We start from the raw sequence: 16,610 nt of genomic DNA, 5'->3' as shown, positions 1-16,610 counted from the left end.
CATAGAAGGTGACTTTACCCATTATGCTACAATGCTGACCCCTGAACATTGCATTTAAGAGAGCTCTCCCTGGGGCCGGCGCTGTGGTGTGGTGCCGGTTTGAGTCCTGGCTGCTCCACTTCCAATCCATGTCTCTGCTCTGGCCTGGGAAAGCCAGTAGAAGATCAGCCAAGTCCTTGGACCCCTGCACCTGTGTGGAAGACCCAGAAGAAGCTCCTGGATGCTGGCTTCAGATCACCACAGCTCTGGCTGTTATGGCCAATTGGGGAGTGCACCAGTGGATGGAAGACCTGTCTCTCTCCCTCTGCCTCTCCTCTCTGTGTGTAACTCTGATTTGCAAAAAAATTAAATAAAATAGAAAGAGAGCTCTACCTTTTGTAGTTAGATATCTCTTCCCTGAGAAATTGCTTTCTTATTTTTTTTAAGATTTATTTTATTTATTTGGAAGATAGTTACACAGAGAGCTAGAGACGGAGAGAGAAGTCTTCCATCTGCTGGTTCATTCTCCAGATGGCCGCAACAGCCAGAGCTGCTCCAATCCAAAGCCAGGAGCCAGAAGATTCTTCTGGGTCTCCCACATGGGTTCAGGGGCCCATGGACTTGGGCAATTTTCTATTGTTATCCCAGGCCATAGCAGAGGGCTGGATTGGAAGAGGAGCAGCCAGGACTAGAACCAGCACCCATATGGGATGCTGGCACTTCAGGAGAGGGTGTTAACCCACTGTGCCACAGTGCCAGCCCAAGAAAATGTTTTCTAACTTGGTTCTTTTACAGGTCTGGACTAAACAGCAATTGTGATCAGAGCTCTATTCTTATTGCCCCTTAGCACTTATTTTCTAAAATAAATAAATTGTATTTGGAAACTACAAAAGAAAAAGCTGTTTTACTATAATACTGCTTGACCTCCTTAAGACTGAATAAGAAATGGCCACTTAAAAGATCTCTGAATGGGGCTGGGACTGTGATGTAGTGGGCTAAGCTACCACTGCAGGTGCCTGCATCCCATCTGGGCATGATTTCTAGTCCTGGCTGCTCCTCTTCTCATCCAGCTCTATGTTGTGACCTGGAAAAGTAGTAGAGATTTGCTAAGTGCCTGGGCCTCTGCACCCCCATAGGATACCCAGAAGGAACTCTTGTTCCTGACTTAGGATTGGCCCAGACATGGCCATTGTGGCCATTTGAGGAGTGAACCAGATGGGAGACCTTTCTCTCTGTCTCTCCCTTTCTCTATAACTACAGATGGTCTGGGTGGAGGCTTCTTGGTAATGGAATTCAGTTGTTCGCAGTCGATGGTTACATGTTTTCTCATGAGCTGTCAGTGAGGTCTGCCTTCTGTCATTTCCTTTCAGTGGGCTCCTGAAACTCCCATGCAAACACCATTATTCATAGGTCATTCAAAACACCAGCAGCCAATGAGTGTCAGCCAAAATATGAAAATTTTAACTAAGGTTAAAATTATGTTCTGTGTATTAAGTACAATGAATCAGAATCAGCCTTTTGAGTTTTCTTTCATAGGAAAAATTTTCAAAATCATAGCTTTAAGGAGCTGGCGCTGAGTCATAGCTGGTAAAACCACTGCCTGCAGTGCCATTATCTCATATGGGCACTGGTTTGAGTTTTGACTGCTGCACTTTTAACCCAGCTCTCTGTTATGGCCTGGGAAGGCAGTAGAAGGGGGCCCAAGTCTTTGGGCCCCTGCACCCATGAGGAGACCCCAAAGAAGCTCCTGTCTCCTGGCTTTGGATTGGCCCTGTTCCAGCAGTTGCGACCATTTAGGGAAGGTGAACCAGCCAATTGAAGACCTCTCTCTCTCTTTGCCTCTGCCTCTTTGTAACTCTTCCTTTCAAATAAATAAATAAATAAATCTTTAAAAAAAATGTTTCTGCTGAACACTCCCAAAACTGCCTGGAGGAATTGCTACAGCAACTTCAAATGGGTTCATTTGCCTGAGACATAGCAAGTCATTCACTGACTCTGGGGTAGTGAAAAGAAATTATAGCTTTAGTTATATACTATCTCAGTTTCTTAAGACATCTAGGTATTGCTGTTAAGTATAAACTGGGGAAAGCAAATGACATAAATGTTTCTAAATATAAACTTAAGTAGTCTCTTTTTGTTTGCTGATAGATCAGGATTTCTCTCATTTGTCAGTTGAAAATGGCTAATCAGAATAAAAAATGAAAGGGACTCTGTGAAGAGGCTGGGGTCACCCCTATTTAGAGATTAGAACCCAGGTATCTCCTCTACCCAGCACCATACTAAGGTGGACCGAGGGGTAACCCCCAGGGGACATCTGGAGGGGCCTAGGCCTGCCATTCCTTTCCTCTATCCCATTTTTGGCATGTGATGGAAAACATTGCATTTTGGATTTTTCTCTTTGGTCCTTGCACTTTAAAATCACCTTAACTGTAGGCCAGGGGAAGCTCTGAGGGGATCACTTAAGAAAGCCACCCAATCCCTCTCTCCTAAGAAAGGGGGGATTTTCTAATAGTGTTTTGAATTAGGCCAGATGCTTTTCCTGATCCCCCTCCTACCACCACCACCAATGTCATGGAGCTCTGACCCCTTTCCTGGGAAACTAAATGCCAATAAGCCTAGAAAACTAACTTTCCGAAAGTTCTTTCCTCTTCTAACCAAGAGCTCAGACTCCTCTCTCCCCAGGTTTCTTTCCTGATCACTTAGCACCAACAGGGGGTTCTACTACCTCCTTAGTTGGTAACAGACAAGAGAGGGACCATGGTGGGAGAGGAAGACTCTGGTGTCTCCCCTCTTTTCCTGCTGGTCTGAGGACTAGGAAAAGTAAGATCCTCCTTCTTTTACATATGCCTCCCTCATTTTCCCATCCCAAGATAGGTATATAATTTCTTTGATATTTATACACACACCTGGTAACACAGAAAATTAAAAAATAGGATCTGTAACAATAATAAAAAATTATTTCTGGTTTAAAAATGATCTGGTTCCCTCCAGGGCAAGCAATTGCACAAATGTCCACTGAGTCTGGTCCAGGGACTAGGGAAGGAAGGTCTTAAAAGGTAAAAGGGGGGAGCTACTACCCCAGCCTCAGCGCCCCAACTCTCCAACTCGGTTGCACTTTATAAAACACTCACCCTCTGGGAATCAGGGTTTTAAAAAACGTCCATGCAGGGGAGGGGAGCCCCTTGAGGGAAGGAAGCTGGCCACCCAGGACCCTTTGGTGTAGACACAGTGGTGTGGGGAAGGGGAGGTGCTGACGGCTCACACCATATCTCAGGTGGTACCGCCCATTCATGACAGTTTCTTGACTCTTCCCCTTGTGGGGCCAGGGGAGGCTGAGCTGATGCTCTTGGGTTGCTGTTGGATTTGCTGTGGGAGATATTGAGCTGTACTTCATCTTCAGGCATCAGCAGTGGCTGCAAGGCCACTTCCTCTATCTCAGAGACACCAGGTGGGGATTTTTGGCTGCTGTAAGATGTTTAATGGCCCAGATATGGGGTGGTTGGATCTGGTTCAGGGGACCCTAGTCCCTGGCCCCTTAGCCTTTCTGCCTTCCCCAAATGGGGGACAGCTGGGCATCCAAGTGGAGTCTTGCTCGGTGGTGATCTCTTTGGATCAGCTAAGGAGGAAGCCCTATGAGGGCATGGCCTGAGCCAGGTGTTGACTGAATGCCTGAGACTCCCAAGCCTGGCTCTTCCTCATGGACTGGGAGCTGGGTGACTGGTGCAGCAGCGTCTCTCATGCCTGGAGGGAGGCCTCAGATTGTCATAATGGACTAGTGAGGGCTCTCGTGTTGGACCTATTGGCACCAAACGTGGATGCCTCTCAGCTTCCTGTTGCTGGGCCAGGAATACTGATAGGAAGGGAGAGGTGCAGCTGAAAGCTGGGTCTGGCTCAGGCTTCCATTGCATGTCTGATTGGCCAGGCTCTTACAGGAGGTGGAAGTGGTGCCTTCTGAACGCATGCACTGCAACTGGTCCAGTACAAAACCTGTTCTCTGCGCCGACTTGAGGCTGGAGGAACAAGAGCCACTGGAAAGTGGATTGAAGTGAAAGCTTTTGCCAAAGGTGGGCGAACAGAAGCTCTCTGGTTCCAAGCTGGGCTCTGAGTGGTAACTGGGATGATGGCTGCTCTCTGCAGTTGAGGTTGGCTTCCTCAAACTGTCCCCATGACTAACTTGGTGCTGGAGGAATGAGACAGGGCAACTGATGTACTGCTGCTACTATAACCCAGCCGACACTTGTACATGGTTGGTGTGGGGGGCTGTCCTGGCCCCAAAAGCTGCTATCTCCATTAGTAGCCAGGCAAAGGTGTGTTCGCAGTCCCATGCAGCTGCTCAGGTCCGGCATAGGAGGAGGCCGGGGTTTGGTATTTGCGGACTGGCTCTCTGTTGTTTCCAAGCTTCCCTTAGACTTAGTTCCCCTAAGCTCTCCCTGGATGCCATTATCCATGATCTTCACTGTAATCTGACACTTCTGGCTGAAGGAAGGGAGGTCTGATTACAATCGTCTTCTCTTTCTTTGGTCTTCCCAAATATCTGGGTGCTGGGGAATTGCAAAGTGCATTGTTACAGCAGCCATTGGTGAAGGGGCTCATGCCTCCCTGGAATTTACCCATAACCTATTCATTGGCTGTGCATCCCCAGGCCACCAGCACCACATGAAACACTGTGAGGCTAGCTACAGGGATGAAGAATAAGCCAGCCATGCACATCACTGCCATTGTGACAGTGTGAAGACCCCTGAGAGCTCCTCTATGTGGCAGAGGACATAAAGGAGGCCAAAGCCTAATATACCCATAGAGTGGGCTGTCAAGGAAAGGAAGAAGAGGAAGAAACAATGGTAGTTCTGGTGGCCAATACAGTTGTTCACCCAGGGGCAGGGATGAGCAAATTCCTCCACACAATTATCACAGACACTGTGTGGGAACGCCGAGGAGGAGAGTAGCAGCAGCGGGTGGCACATCCTTTCATGCACACCTGGATGCCCTTGATCTCCACTGTTTTGTAAAGGGCGCTCGAAAATCTTCTTTTTCCTCATCTTCCTCAGCTTGAGGGAAAATGTCTGGGTCCATGAAGGTGGCCCTACTGAAATTTTCCAGAACAAAGAGAAACATAAATGCATTGTAGATGGGCACTGCAGGTGACATATTCAGGTTTAGTTCTGGACATGTACAAGCAAAGAAGAGTGTTGTAGCTCCCACTAAGAAGATAGCGGCTGCTGAGGCCAGGATGTGTTTCTGGGTCTGAATCTCTATCCAGACTCTGCGGGCATGTTGGAGCTCTGAAGGGAGATCTGCCCTGCCGCATAGCCCAGGCCCACACAGAGGCAGAACAGATAAGACAATGGGATAAGGGAACCAACAGAGAAGAGTACAGGAAAAAAAAAGGGAAACCAAAAATTTAGAATTATCATCCTTCCACATCCCCAAACAAAACTGAAGGTCAAAATATCTCAAACGAAGGAAAGCATAGGGGAGGGTGAAAGGTGATTGCAAGTGATAAATAACCACTTCCCCAGAAAAAAGGCAGAAGAGGAGGTTAAGAAACACAACTTGGGGGCTGGCACCGTGGTGTAGCAAGTAAAGCCACTGCTTGCAGTGCCAGCTTCCTATATGGACACCAGTTCGAGTCCTGGCTGCTCCACTTTTGATCCAACTCTCTGCTATGGCCTGGGAAAGCAGTAGAAGATGGCCCAAGTCCTTGGGCCCCTGCACCCATGTGGAAGACCTGGAAGAAGCTCCTGGCTTTGGATTGGCACAGCTCCAGCCATTGCAGCCAATTGGGGAGTGAACCAGCAGATGGAAGACTTCTCTCTCTCTCTCTCTCTGCCTCTCCTCTCTCTGTGTAACTTTCAAATAAGTAAATAAATATTTAACACACACACACACACACACACACACACAAGTTTAACAGCTTAGAAATGGGAGACAAACAGTAGGTTGTACACATACAAATGGCTGCAGGTAGAGAACATGGAGAGTCAGACAGATCAAGGTACCGCTCATGGACAGAGGCAGGTCTTGAAAAAAAAAAAGAAAGGGAAATATCAAGGCAGGGCAGGAAATTCTGAGCAAGGAAAAATTCCTGAGGAGATATCCTAGTACCTCCACGACTACCACACTCCCACAAAATGTGAGCAGCACCTAGAAGAGGTGTGTACTGTGCATTTTTATCCATGAAGGAACCTGCGGCCCCTTCTAGCTTCAAAGAAGAGCTGTTTTTACTGCAGCCCTTGTCAGTTTTAGGCAGCCTTCTCAATGCCACCTCTCCCACACCTTGACTTCACCAGGGTTTGTAGTCTGCAATGACTGTTGAATGTTATTTATTTCTCTCTTGGTGGCTAATGCTGGACTACAGCTGTTACAAGTTGAGTTGTAAATACTTTCCTTTAAGAAGAGAGAAAACAGAGAGAGAGCAAGCTTCTCTGTCTTCAATCTCTTCTTGCTATTCCCAAGCCCTTCAAGGGCCCCATTTCCTATAGAGTTCATGCAAAACTGAAGGAAAACTTAAAATCCTTGAAGCCTTTTCTTCCCAATAAGCAGAATAAGATGAAGACATCGATACCACGTGATACTTTAAAAAATATCTCAGGGAGAAGGCACAGTACCAAAGATGTCCCAGTTTCCAGGTTAGTCACTGTGTCTGTTCTTTCTTCTTCAATCTTGGGCTTTCCAGACAGAGTTCAACTGGGTTATGGTGCCTCCCTTGGAGCGGTGCCCATCACCGCCGCTGTCGTTGTTGCCGCAGCCTCCTGGCAGTGCTGTCCGGCCTCTGACAGGCAGCGCAGAGCCCCCCCACACTGCACACCTGTCCCGCTCCTCTGCAAGCCAGCGCACAGCCATGGCTCTCAAGGCAGGGTATCGAGCCCTCCCAGTGTTCCCATTGGCTCCCTGCCCCAGGCACGTGAGACGTTTCTCATTCATGAGGGTCACGCAGTTGCACCTGCCCCTGCTCACTCTGCCATCCACCCATAGCCCCCACCCCTTCTCTGCTCTCAAAGTTAAGTACTCTTAACATCTTAACATTCTTTAAAAGTAATTCAAGATGGTTTAAAAGTAAGTATGAAATTTTTATCTTGTTTCATTTTGAAAATTATGTTAATTTAGAAGTTTTTAAAGAATTATTTTGAGATGGTGATGGGACTGACGCTGTGGCATAGTAGCTTAATCCTTCGCCTGCAGTGCCAGCATCCCACATGGGTACCAGTTCTAGTCCCAGCTGCTCCTCTTCCAATCCAGAGAGCTTCTGCTATGGCCTGGGAAAGCAGTAGAAGATGGCCCAAGTCCTTGGGCCCCTGCACCCATGTGGGAGATCGGGAGGAAGCTCCTGGCTCCAGGCATCAGGTTGGCACCCCTCCAGCCATTTTGGCCATTTGGGGGCTGAAGCAAGATGGAAGACCTTTATCTCTTTTGCTCCCTCCCTTTCATTGTCTGTAACTGTACCATTCAAATAAATAAAATCTTTAAAAATGAAAAAAAAATTATTTTGGGGCCAAAATAATGGCATAGCAGCTAAAGCAGATTCCTGTAGTTCCATTATTTCATATGGACACCAGTTCAAGTCCCGGCTCCACACTTCTTACCCAGCTCCCTGCTAATGGCTGGTGAAAAGCAGCAGGTGGCCCAGGAGCTTAGTTCCCTGCACCCATTTGGAAGACTCAGATGAAGCACTCTGACCCAGTGCTGCATGCTGTGGGCATATGGAGAGTGATCCAGCAGATGGAAATGCGTGCTCTCTCTCTCTGTAATTCTGACTTTCAAACAAATAAATAAATCTTTAAAAAATGAATCATTTCAAAATGTATATTTTTGTCATAAGGTAGAAAGGCTGCAATACTCTAGAATGTAAGGGAAAAAATAGGGCAAAAAACTCAAGGTTTAAGTAAGTTGCAGAAAGCATGAGCACCTAACAGAAGGTTTGAAGTGGCCAGCACTATGGTGCAGTGGGTTAATGCCTTGGCCAGTTCTAGTCCTGGCTGCTCCTCTTCTGATCCAGCTCTCTGCTATGGCCTGGGATAGCAATGGAAGATGGCCCAAGTCCTTGGACCTGGAGGAGGCTTCTGGCTCTGGATTGGCACAGCAATGGTCAATGCAGCCATCTGGGAAGTGAACAAGCAGATGGAAGACCTCTCTGTCTCTACTCCTCTCTAATTCTGACTTTCAAATAAATAAAATAAATCTTTTAAAAAAATGTTTGAAAAGGAAAAATCTTGTAAGAAAAATTGTGTGTGTGTGAAAGCCAAAAGCTTCATCCAAATCTCCCACATGGGTGAAGGAGCCTAGCACTTGGGCCATCCTCACTGCTTTCCCAGGCACATTAACAGTGAGCTTCATCAGAAGTGGAGCAGGGTCTAGCACTGTGGCAGAGTGCTGAGATGGTGGCAGCCATTTGAGCAGCAGTTCATGTCCCAGGTATTCCATTTCCAATCCAGCTCCCTGCTAATGCACCTGGAAAAGCAACAAAAGATGACCCAAGTACTTGAGTCCCTACAAGCACATAAGGAGACCTGGAAGAAGCTTCTGACTTTGGCCTGGCCTAGCCCCAGATTCTGTGGCCATTTCGGGAGTGAACTACTGGATGAAAATATGTCTGTCTTTTGGAATCTCTCTCTATATATAACTCTGCCTTTCAAATAAATAAATAAACTTTTTTTTACAAATGTGGAACAGTCATTATTCAAACCAGCACTCTGGGATGAGGCATCCCAGACAGCTGCCTAATCTACTATACCACAATGCCTGCCCAATTATAATTTTAAAAATTTACATTGTTTTCTAAAAGTTTGGAATTAATATCAAAGGTACACTGAAATAAAATTAGAATTTGATGCTTTTTTAAACAAGCTGTTTAAAATATGTGCATATTGATATGTTAGTAAATATCTAGAAATAGCCTTGGACTTTAATTTTGGAATCTGTTTTTTTTTTTTTTTAAGGATTTATTGATTTATTTGAAAGGCAGAGTTCCAGAGAGGCAGAGGAGAGAGAGAGAGAGAGAGAGAGAGAGAGAGATCTTCCATCCCCTTGTTCACTCCCCAGATGTCCTCAATTGCCAGAGCTGAGCCAGGAGCCAAGAGGTAGGAGCTCCCTCCAGGTCTCCAACATGAATGTAGGGGCCCAAGGACATGGGCCATCTTCTACTGCTTTCCCAGCCATTGCAGAGAGCTGAATCAGAAGTGGAGCAGCTGTGACTCAAATTAGTGACCAAATGAGAGGCTGGCACTGCAGTTGGCAGCTTCACGTGCTATGCCATAGTGCTGGTCATGATATCTTTTATTAAAAAAAAAAAGACTGCAGCATCTCCTTTTAAGAATTCTTGCTTAGTTTTTAACCATCTGTGAATTTTCTAGTCAGCTTCTTTAATCTTTCTTCTCCTTCCTGGTTGTGACTCTTAAATTTTTCTAAGTAATGGGTTATTTTATATGCTATTTTTCTATTCAAGGTTTTTACTTCCACTTTGGTGACTGACCAAAAACCACAAATGTTGTGCCTTAGCAAACAATCAGAATTGTTTGGAAAAAGCTGAGTCTTAAGAGTTAAAAGTTGTATATATACTTGTTTTATAAAATCATCAGATTTATGAGTAAATCTGCTTTAGAACTGGTTGAATCACACTAAGCAGATGGATGCTATTTCAAAATTATAAGTGAGCCTATTTTGACCAAATATTTTAAGCCCTTTTGACATCTTGAGACTTTCTCAGAATCAAGGTTCTAAATTTTTTCACTTTGAGATTTTCAGCAGGAACCCTTGATGTGTCAAAGGATATATGTCTTATCTTTTAGAGGTAATAGTTTATTATGCAACTTGCATTTTAGGAAAGTACTGTCATGAAATTATGCTCAATGTTACATTATATTTACATAGATATGCCATTGATATAAATGTCCTAGAAGTTATAAAAGTTTTAAAATCTGATAGTCCTTTTGTGTTGTTACTAGTCATGATGGTTATCTTCATAAAAAGGAGACCCAGAGTCCTAAAAGGGACAATAGGTGTGTAAAATCCTTCAGTTTCTTTCTTTCCTTTTTAAAGATGTATCTATTTATTTGAAGACAGAATTCCAGAAAGGAGGGGGGAGAGAGAGAGAGAGAGAGAGAGAGAGAGAGAGAGAGATTGGATTTCTTCTGTTGGTTCACACTCCAAAGGGCCACAATGACCAAAGCTAAGCCAGGCTGAAGCCAGAAAATATGGTCATAATTCAAGTTCTCCCAAATGGGTACAGGAGCACAGACACTTGGCCATCCTCTGCTGCTTTCCCAGGTGCATTAGCAGGGAACTGGATCAGAGTGGAGCAACCAGGACTCGAAGTGTAACCCATAGGGGATGCCAGCATCATAGCTGGTAGCTTCACCTGCAATGCCACAATAATGGTCCCTCTTTAGTTGCTTTGTAACATCCTGTATGGAATGAACACAAATGGCTCATGTCAATTAATCAATTTCATAATTTTAACTATGTTTATTTAAAGACTTCTGTCATCCATAGTTTTGTATTCTTCTCTAAAAACACTTGTAATCAATTTCACAGAAAATGTTCTTGAATACAGATTTTTGGCTACTTTAGACAAGAATTTCCAGAACTTTGAGGGAAAGAAAAATAACTAAAAACCCCATAAACTGGTAATGGAGGGGCCAGTGCTATGGCACAGTGGGTTAAAGCCCCAACTTGCAGCTCCAGCAAAAACAAAGAAACTGGGGCCAGCCCCATGGCACAGTAGGTTAATCCTCTGCTTGTGGCACTGGCATTGCACATGGGTGCCAGTTCTAGTCCCAGCTGCTCCTCTTCCAATCTACCTCTCTGCTATGGACTGGGAAAGCAGTAGAAGATGGCCCAAGTCCTTGGGCCCCTGAACCCATGTGGGAGACTGGGAAGAAGTTTCCAATTGGCACAGCTCCAGCTGTTGCAGCCATTTGGGGAATGAACGAGGAAGGAAGACTTTTCTCCCTGTCTCTTCCTCTCACTGCCTGTAACTTTACCTCTCAAATAAAATAAAATCCTAAAAAAACATAAAGGGGCTGATACTGTAAGATGTGGACTTGGTCACCCAAGGCTAGCTGACATGTCTAAGAATTACAGCCACTTGTTCACTGAATTAGACACAATAGTTCACATTTGGGCAGTTTTTTACCACTGTGCATACTGCTCACTGTGCATACTGGGCTCACTTCTGGAAAAAGGAGGGCTACTGGCTCATTTCTGGCTATTTGGGAGAGTCTAAGCCATACTATTTGATAACTGAAATATTACTAAAAGAAAAAAAAGCTTTTTTTAATCCAGCCACATTGTCCACGGGCCCCTCTGGAGACAATAAATGTGAATGACTACATGTATTGAACAAATGTGTCCCAGCAGGCTATTCTAATGGCCCTTTAGCAGGGGTGGAGGACTTCCATACCCTAGCCACATAAAGCCCATAAAATCATTTGGTCTGACCCTGCCAAGGCAACTACAAATGGGATTCGACATTCAATCTATACAGACTAAATCTTAAGTTGCCAAAGCAACTACAAATGGGACTTGATATTTAATCTATACAAAATAAATCTTAAGTTGATAATTTTGTATGTCCTGTGAATGATGTTATAAACACCAAAATGTCCCTTGGAAGAAAGGCCCTTTGCTTTAGAGACTGCAGACCTTGAACAATAAAGGATGGAAACAGCTTCAAAGACAAGGAGATTCAACCATTGAACACACAGCAGTAACTCCTCCAGAATCTATGGAAGCAACAGCACTGTTACCAGGTATCTTAGAACAGAAGGTTAAGCTCAAAGTCCTCACCCAGGCCTTATGTCTCAGAGGAGGTAAGGGTGAACACTCATACTGCCTTGAGTTAGGAAAGAGGGATGTTGATGGTCTGAGTTTTTATTGGGATAAAGAATAAAGACATACATTGGGACTTCCTTGGGTTCAAGAAACATGGAAGAGATATACAGAAATCTGTGAGTTTCCCAAACTTTCTTTGAAGCTAGTCCATATCTCTGTTCTATTTGTATGAACACTGGCTATTCATCTTCGTTCTATACATAGAACTGGAAAATGTGATTTTGTACATAAGGCACTGGCAAATTATATTCAAAGTGTCTTTTTTTATCTTGAGGATTCATTCTTTATTTAGTCATTTTTATTAGCTTAAGGGAAGACCAGGGAGCAACGGCACTAGCCAATCTTTTTTTTTTTTTTAGAAACATTTTATTTAGTGATTATAAATTTCATGAGTACATCTTTAAGAATAGAGTGATTCGTCCCACCATATCCACTGTCCCACCCTACTGCCTCCCTTGTTGATCCTCTCTCTCCCATTCCCAGTCCCATTCTCCATTAGGATTCATTTTTTTTTTTTTTTTTGGACAGGCAGAGTGGACAGTGAGAGACAGAGACAGAGAGAAAGGTCTTCCTTTGCCATTGGTTCACCCTCCAATGGCCGCTGCAGGCAGTACGCTGCGGCTGGCCCACTGTGCTGATCCGAAGGCAGGAACCAGGTGCTTCTCCTTGTTTCCCATGGGATGCAGGGCCCAAGCACTTGGGCCATCCTCCACTGCACTCCCGGGCCACAGCAGAGAGCTTGCCTGGAAGAGGGGCAACCAGGACAGAATCCGGCACCCCGACCGGGACTAGAAGCTGGTGTGCCAGTGCCACTAGGCAGGCAGAGGATTAGCCTATTGAGCCACAGCACCAGCTTGAAGGATTCATTTTCAATAAACTTTATACATAGAAGACCAGCTCTGTACTAAGTAAAGATTTCAACTATTTGCACAGAGACACATACATTAAATATTAAAAAAAAAACTTTCTGAGAACAACCTTTATAGGTATATCACATACTATGACTCATTTAGGACCGAGGTCTTGCATGGGGAGTAAGTGTACAACGATTCCTGCTGTAATTTAACAATTAAATCTCTTATGTATGACGTCAGTGATCACCCAAGACTCTTGCTATGAGTTGCCCAGGCTAAGGAAGCCTTTTGAGACCACAGTCTTTGTCAGTATTTAGGCAAAGCCAAAGGCAAAATGGAAGTTCTGTCCTCCCTTCAAAGAAAACTACATTCTTCTTGGATGGCTCCTTCTTTCCACTGGGGTATCATTCACGGCAATCCTTCATGTAGGACTTTTTTTACTTTTGCCATAGTGTCTTAGAATTCAATGCCTGAAATGTTCTCATGGGCTTTTCAACCATACAAGAATGCTTTAAGGGCTCATTCTGAGGTCACTATGCTATATAAAATGATTGTGATTCTATGAGTCTGCTGTGTGAACTGCTTCCCAACTCAACATGTCTTAAAATGCAATGTCTGGTCTCACTCTAAGTCTCTATTTTATTGTTTTTTAAATATTCATTTATTTGAAAGACAGAGTTATAGGAGAGAAAGAGACAGATCTTCCAACTGCTGGTTCAATCCCCAAATGGCTTCAACAGCCAGAGCTGGACCCATTCAATGTCAAAAGCCAGGAGCTTCTTCCAGGTCTCCCAAGTAGTTCCAGAAGCCCAGTACTTGGGCCATCCTCTGCTCATTTCCTGGGTGCATTAGCAGGAAGATGGATCAGAAGTGGAGCAGCTGGGACTCAAACCCATGCCCACATAGGATACTGGCAAGGCAAGCAGTGGCTTTACCCTCTACACCAAAGTGCCAGCCACATGCACACAAATCTTAATCAGTGACTATCCCTGGTTTTAAACTGGAAGTTTTCTGGCAGAAAAATCACTAATTTCTCTGGTTACTCTTGAGATACAGAAATACGACCATGTTCTTGCTTTTATTAATGCTGTAGAATGTTTATATACCTGCAAGGTAAAGCTATGCAGAAAATGGCTGTGTAACCCTTCTATTTATATATAAGATTGCTACAGCAACACCCAGAACTAGCCTATGGTGGCTGCTGTTGTGGTGTAGCATGTAAAATTGCCAACTATGACCCCAGCATCCCATATGAGTACTGCTTTCAGTCTTGGCTGCTCCACTTCCAATCCAACACCTTGCTAATGGCCTTGGAAGATGACTCAGTACTTGTGCCCCTGGCTGATGCAGCCACCTGGGGAAGTGAACCAGCAGATGGAAGATATCTCTCTCTCTCTGTGTTAACTATTAAGTAAGCAAATGAGTAAGTAAAAGAAATGCCTCCAACCTCCTCTCCTTTCATCCTTAAAATACCCCCACATTACCCCACAAATTTCATGAAGCAGTCTGACCAATCACTGTCCCTATTCCTTAAGGATGGAGGAGAAACAAAAGCATCTAAAACAAAACCCCTATAGAACAAAAGCAGGACCAAGCATCTTCTCTGTCTCCCTTAGACCAAGGCATCCTTATCCATATTGTACCAAAAATAGTTCACTAAATTGAGGGAGTGATACAGCTGGCCTGCACACAAGAAGTCACTTTTCTGCAACAGATAGAACCCTGCTGGCCAATATTGTCTGGATGGGTTTATTTAGGGGAGTTCCACATCTAGGTAAGGAAACATCCCAGTCTGGGCCAGCAAATAACTACCAATTGTATGTAAACTCCCAGAATAACTAAAGCCCACCTGAACGCCATTAAAATTCCCTAAAGAACATACCATCTTCAACTAGTAAGATGAAGGTCAAAAGCATCATGAACTGATCAGGAACTTGGACACAAACTGAACATGCATCTGTCACCTCTAATTTCAATCTATAAGAATCTTTGCCTCTAACTTCATGGGGAGCCCTGGAGTTAAGCTCCTTGCTCTGGGCTTTAAAATAAATGCTTTTTTACTCCACCACACCAAAGCCAGCGATCAGCTTACTGTGTGTTGGGCAAGTGTATACAGGTTAGGGGTTCTACAGCAACACCACCAACCAGATTGGAGGTATGTCCTGCAATAAGGGCAGAGATGGGACTTGAACCCAGGCATGCTGACATAAAAGATAGGCTTCTCAAGGAGTGCTCCAATCATTATGCCAAATCCCATTCCCTTACATTTTCAAACTAATTTTTTCTTTGAATTCCAGATAGACTGAAGGAGACAGCAGAGATCACCCATCTGCTGGTTCAGTCCCTAAATGTCCACAATAGTTGGGGCTTAGAGGCCAAAGTGAGGTGCCAAGAACTCATTCTAGGCCTCTCTCATGGATGGCAGTTGGGTCATCTTCTGTTGCTTTTCCAGGTGCATAAACAGGGAGCAGTATTGAAAGTGGAATAGCTGTGATAGGAACCAGCTCCTATATGGGATGCCAGTGCTGCAGGTGGTGGCTTACCCACTATACCACAGCACCAGCCATGATTATATTTCACACATCTGCTTTTGAAGATATTTAGAAATATTTTGAAGCTGCAAATTACTGATTTGGGCTTGTGCTGTGGTGCACCAGCCTGTAGCATCTGCATCCCATATGGGAACCTGGCTGCTTCACTTCCAATCCAGCTCCCTGGCAATGTACCTTGGAAAGTAGTGGGGGATGGCCAAGTCCTTGTGCCTCCGCACTGATGTAGGAGACCCAGCACAAACCCCTGGGTTTGGATTAGCTCAACTCTGCCAATTGTCATTTTGTGAGTGAGCCAGTGCATAAAAGACACAGCTATCTTTCTAGCTATCGCTCTCCCTACCTCTTTCTGTACCTATTTCCAATAAAATAAATAGAAAAAAAAATACAGTGTGGCTTTGGGGGGCCACTACTCAACACTCCCTCCCAATTTAAAAAGTCAGTGATAGAGAATTAATGAAGGCATTAGTATAGGAGCTCCCATCTTTTCCTCTTGCCTCAGACTAAACCAGCAGTGAGTGCTCCCCAAGTCTGTACTGCAAAATCCTGATAAATTTGTTATCACACTTTCATTATCTGCCAATCTCTGAATCTGTGTTGGGATTTCTTTTCCCAAACACTCCGGGATACATATAAAAACAACATAGCCCAATGTAGCTTCATCTGATTAAAACACTCAATGATGGATAATTGACTTTATATGAAAAAAAAAATAAGCCACCCAGGAACATCTTAGAAAATGATTGCTTCTCTGATGCTAGTTAAGAGAAACTTCCAGGGAATAAGCACTTGGCATTCCATACAGTGGTGTCTGTCTCAAGTCCCAGTACTGATTCTGTTCCAGCTCCCTGCACATGCACAACCACGGAAGCAGCAAGCTCAATAGTTGTCTCTCTGCCACCAACATGGGAGATCAGATGAGTGACCAGCTTCTGACTTTGGCCTGGCCAGTTCCAGCCCATGCAAAATCACTATCTCTCCCTCTTTCTCTCTTTGCTTATGTGTGTCTGTCTCTCCTTGCCTTTCAAATAAAAAATTTTTAAAAATGAGAAACATCCTGGACTGCAACAAGGCTCATGTGCAGGATCATTTCCTCCATGTGGAAACAGCCCCAAGTCTTCCAGAAGCTGCAATGGTGCTTCCTTAGCACAGTCTTGAAGGAAAAATGTTCTTGCATTTACTGTAGGCACAGCACCTACATCACCTGGTGGATTAAGTATGCGCACCAAATGAGGCCTCTAGGATGAGTTAAGGATCAAACTCATTGTTCAGTGGTTTCTTACTGCTCTCTGCTGGGCTTCTGATGCAACTAATACATTTTTTGTTAGATACTGACAAACTGCTTACATACCACCCTGCACAATGATGAATAGCAGAGTTGAAGTGATCCCAATTTTCCATT

General features: G+C 44.4%; 1 pseudogene; it reads right to left on the bottom strand.

The window, feature by feature from the left end:
• Nucleotides 1–3,267: 3,267 nt before the first annotated feature.
• On the bottom strand, nt 3,268–5,377 carry LOC108175780 (palmitoyltransferase ZDHHC5 pseudogene; annotated as a pseudogene).
• Nucleotides 5,378–16,610: the final 11,233 nt, after the last annotated feature.

Source organism: Oryctolagus cuniculus, chromosome 8 (genome assembly GCF_964237555.1).
Source record: "Oryctolagus cuniculus chromosome 8, mOryCun1.1, whole genome shotgun sequence".
Classification (NCBI taxonomy): Eukaryota; Metazoa; Chordata; class Mammalia; order Lagomorpha; family Leporidae; genus Oryctolagus; species Oryctolagus cuniculus.
This window is presented reverse-complemented; position numbering and strand designations above follow the sequence as displayed.